We start from the raw sequence: 5521 nt of genomic DNA on the forward strand, positions 1-5521 counted from the left end.
ATATATATTGAGAACCCCTTATGAGAGTGCCCAATATATATATATATATATATATATATATATATATATATATATATATATATATATATATATGATGGGTTTTGGTCATAAGAACATCCTATGTGTTCATAAAAACCCTAATGCTTGGATCTAGGTTTCTTTATTGTGCATGCAAGTTATCCAAGACTATAAACCCTAATTCTAGCATTCAAGTAATCATATTAACATGAGAATAGGTTTAAGACATTACCTTGATTATTATGTAGCAATAACAATCTCAATTTCTCCTTGTATTGACTTTAGAAAGCTTACAGTCACAAATGTCACTCCTCTAATGGTTCACAAACACCAAGAGCAAGAGGATGAAGAGGAGAGAGGGTGGAGGCTACCCTAAAACTTGTGAAACCCTAGAAGGATGCTTAGCCACGTTTTTGGATCATAAGGGTTCTATATATAGTGAAGCTATTAGGGTTATCTAACAAGGAAACCCTAATTTGGATGCTTAATCCCTAAGAAACCCTTGGACCCCCTTTCCTTAAGGCCTTGGACGATTTCTCATGGGTTTCCCCATAGAATTCGTCCACCCCTTAATATAAGGCAATCTATGACCTAAATTGCAATTATCTTATAATTACAATTCCAGTCCCTTAAGTTTAATTAATCTCTTTTAGTAACAAAACTAATTACCAATTAATTATTGACTAATATTAATTAAACAATATGATTTCTCCTTTAATATATTATTCTCATAATATATTAATAAATCATATTTAATCCTTTCTCTTTATAATTCATCCTATCAAGTTGCTTTGGTGAAGGCAACCCAAAAGGACCATGCACCATCGGGTCAAGTACATACCAAAATAGTTATGGACTTAGACACTAATCCAACAGTCTCCCACTTGGATAAGTCTAATAACTATTATGCGTATGACTTCAGATCCTGATTTGCAATCGTAGCTTTCCAAAGCCGCTGTCAACTCTGATCCTATCAGATTCGTGTGTCCTTAGATAAGGGATCATATATTCCTCCATTCTAGATATCGTATGAGACATGATTTCTAATCATTCTCTTTGTACTATATCTCGATTCCGATTTATGACGACTGACTAACTGAACAAATCAAATTAGCCCTAGCCCGGCCGAGCATTTACGTTTGTCATCACTAAATCATCGAGGGGCCCAAAGATATTGCTTTTATCCATCTTTGGATAAAAGGAACGGATAAACTTTGATACAATGCTTGCTTGCACTCACTCACCGAATCACACACAACAATTTGTTTTATAACACCAAGTTACTAGTGCGTTTACATATTATCAATGTGCTACCGATTAGCAAGATACAACTCACACATCTCGGTTTCAAGAGTATAAGATGTTATCATCTCACCAATCACTCATGATACAATTCATGGAGTGATCCAAGTGAGCGTGGGTTTAATCCAATGCTCAAATTCATATTCATAAGCACTCATGAACGTTGCAACAAACATTTGCTTATGTCTAATACTTTTTTAGACAATCCACACACCAATTCACGACAGTCTTCATTCATACCTACTTCCAACATATGAACGACTGTGGCCCGTTCGAATAATTTGACCGTTCCTAACTAATTAAATTATTCAGGAAGTCAAAACATGCAAAGTGAAACACAAGAATAATACTAATCCCATATGGCCTCAAACCTTTGAGTATAAATAAAACTCCTTTTATTTATCACCATATCGATTACTCATTATCTGTCGTTTCTGGTAATCAACTTCTTACTTGAATTATTACACTTGTCCCATGCTCCTAGCATGCACACAATATTTACCTATGGTTCTTACTTTGTGAAATAGATCAAATTGAACACATTTCCAATCATTCTCATTTCACAACTCCAAATCCTTTTTCATAAGTGAAAGAATATCAAATTCTTGCTACTTATAGAATATGCTAGATTCTAACATTCTATGCAATGATTATTTCGTAATGTCACTGCACCAAAGTCACAAAGACTATTGCCAATGATATTACAAAATCTTCTATCGGAGATTGTTACAAGACAATTCCTTAGATATGATGTCTCTCACTCAAAGTACATTTCTTTGAACATCCTTTTGCATAAAAGTTTCTAATCTAGACATAGATTTTCAGTATTCAATTCTCAATATGGACACGCTTCCATATTTTCCATATGACAACTCATTCTTAATAGAATCTTATCTATTCGTAATTATGTCGATATGGTCCATCCAATATGGAAACATTTCCATAATTTCCATATGACAACTCATTGTTAATAGAATCTTTTCTATTCATAATAATGTCGATATGGTCCATTCAATACCATGCTTCCAACTACTCATAGGCAACCAATCCTCATTGAACTTTGGATTGTCCTTTGATAGTTGTTTACTTATTTTAGTCAAAACCGATTCTAGTCCCTTTTCCCTCTAAATGCGCTAGACATTTTGAAAATTTTAGAATGGCCAAACATTAAAGCATTTGCAATCGATCCTATACCCGAAGCGTATGGGAGACGACACATAATGTTTTATTTGCTTTGTTCTCAAAATTCGAATTGTGAAAAGGAATGCCGTAATCATAATCGAAATTTTAAGAACACACTATGTTTCTTTGACTAAGTTATTAACATTCCACAACCTAAGCCTTTAGATTTGAAATGAAGCATAATATTCTCTCCCTTAATTATAGCAAAACAACTATTCCATCCTTACGACTTTTGCAAAGAATGAATCTTGTTTCTATAATTAATATTGCCAACTTGCAATACTTGCCTTAATAATCATACATTCATAACATTTATGCTCCCACTATCATGATGATTATTATAAACATAACACTTATGCTCCCACTAGCTTTGACATGTATTCATAAACATCTTAACTTTCAGAAAAACAATACCTATTGAATTTCTTAAGTCCATGTTTCTAATACTTAATGCTTTGATAGTCTTTTATCAAGGCTTCTCGAACTTGTACACCTTTTCCTTAGATAGTTCATATGTGTGTGTAAACACTTAAGACTAATTGTCAAACCTTACAATTCAAATTATGGAAAGGGATACCGTAACCATAATCGAATTCGAGAATGCAATTTTACAATCACTATCTTCTTAAAATCTTTTTTAGTGAAAGCATTTCCTCACAATCATTTTCATGAAGGAGGAAATCTTATGACACTTAGATTTAAACGGTGTATTTGTTCCTATCCATGTGAATTTGTCAAAACCAAAGTTTACGATAAATTCAAACTCATATGGATCGAACTTTCTTAATCTTGATTTCTTGCCTTATGGTGGCACAGCTGCCCACCATGTCTTCCAAGTAGTTAAGCAGCTCACGCTTTCCTATCAATGTACCTTTCATTTATTAAGGTGCCTTGCCTTTTATGCGTTCAAAATGAGAACTCATATAACTCACATGCATAATTAACTCAATTGGAATAGCACAGAAACAAAATAACGTCAACACGATAGGTTGTAAACCTTAACTCATGTGCTAGTGATGAATGATAAGGTTTATTTGTTTTGTTATTGAAACCTTTCAAGACCATTAACACTCCCACTGACTCCTTGACATATAATATTCTCTTGTCAATAAACATTTATTGACAACCAAATATTCAAGAGTTAGTGTAGTTTTTTTTATCATAACACTTCATAAAATGGTCCTAGTTGGTCTTTGTCTTATCCAAGACATCACAACTTTCCACATTTGATGAATGTTAAAAACCTTCTAAATACTTGTCACCTATTGCCACAATCTTAACTTTAAGACTTGTTATTGGAATGAAGTATGATTGACTTTTTGATTTAACCATTTCTTCAATTCTTGATTCCTCTTCTTAGACATACAATTGTACTAAGACTCACTTAGAGGATCAATTGAGATATGGTTCTTAATCATTAAGACCCATCATAAAGCATAAAAGATAGTCTCCGTTCTTCTTAGAATGGAGAAACTTTTATCTTTCTGCCTACTTGATTCTTCTTATTCGTTTTGCTATTGATTTAAACTTTTTCAATCAATTCAGAATTACACTTAATCTTATGAGTATAATCATATTTACTAAACTTTTAGTAAACCATGACGAATATCTTTGTTACTCTTATGGTGGACTTGATCAACACACAACTTTGTGTGCTCGATCTCCTATTCCTTCACTTGACACTTTGTCAATGAATTAGTCTAATTTCCAAATATGAAATTTCTCATTCTTCGTGCAACCAAGTTGCATGATTCCAAATTTCTGTCCAATTGAAACTTGGGCGATGAGAAACTCTCCCTATTTGGTAAATTCTCGACTTTTTCCATAAACACCGTAAATAAGAATCATATCCATTTGTTGTAGAAATATTCAAACATCAATTTTCATAACGATTTCATTGCAAGGAAGTAAACAAATAAATAAATAAGTCAAACCAAAATTTATTTTATTTATAAAAGCAGCGGAAAACATTTGTCCTTACAATGCAAAATCCATTGAAAACTATGTATTTCAAAAGGAAAATTTCTAACAACTCTATCATAACTTTCTAAGCTCAAAATCTAATCTTCAAGTCCATGCGATCAAGATCCATTTCTTCTGATTAGATTCATCTTGCTCTTTCACCAACCTTCCTTTCTTTTCACCGATCCTATAAAAACATTCAAATGCAATCTTATCACATCACGTATTTTGAATCAATGAATAGGAACTTAACGAAGTTAGATAGTGGATTTTACCTGAAGCGTAGTCATACTCTTTGACTCTCCCCATCTTTGGAATTTTCAGGCTCTTGGGGCAGACTTCTATCCAACGCCCTTTCTCTTGGCAGAAAACGCAAGTCGCTTCTCTTAGAACGTCCTCGGAAGCATGGTCAGCTGACTTTCCCAACAACTACGCTCCATTGCTTCGCCAAATCATTTCTGATTCAACAGCAATGAGCATGTAAGTTAGGTCAATAAGGTTGTCGTCATGATCCATCATATAATACTTTCTTTTGAACTCATTATATGATTTAGGAAGTGACTGCAAAACCCAATTTACAACTAACTCATTCGGGAATGACACACCCAACATTATCAACGTATCAATGTGTGATTTCATTCCTAGAACGTGGGCACACACGGGTTTACCATCTTCATGTTTCATTTCCAATAGGGCTTTAGTGATGTTGAACCTTTCAATTCTTCGATCTTGTGGGTTAGGGAGAACAATTGGAGGAGGTGGAGGAAGTGAAGCATGATATCTTGTTCCTCGATCGAATCGTGGAATATCATCTTCATGTGGAATGCTTGTTCCACGGGATGTGGGTAGACCATAGTTGTCGAACTTTGACATCTACAAAACGGGAGAAAACATAAATCAAGTTAGTTGATTGATTGAGTCCTTAGTAAATCACCCAAATGAGATACTAAGGCTAGGACCCAACACAATACGCTACAACCTAGAAAAGGGATGCCGTAATCTAGTTGTAGAATATTTGAAGGTAAGTGAATGACGATTCACTAATTTCCACCATGAA

Source organism: Lactuca saligna, chromosome 9, assembly GCF_052625555.1.
Source record: "Lactuca saligna cultivar CGN05327 chromosome 9, ASM5262555v1, whole genome shotgun sequence".
Lineage (NCBI taxonomy): Eukaryota > Viridiplantae > Streptophyta > Magnoliopsida > Asterales > Asteraceae > Lactuca > Lactuca saligna.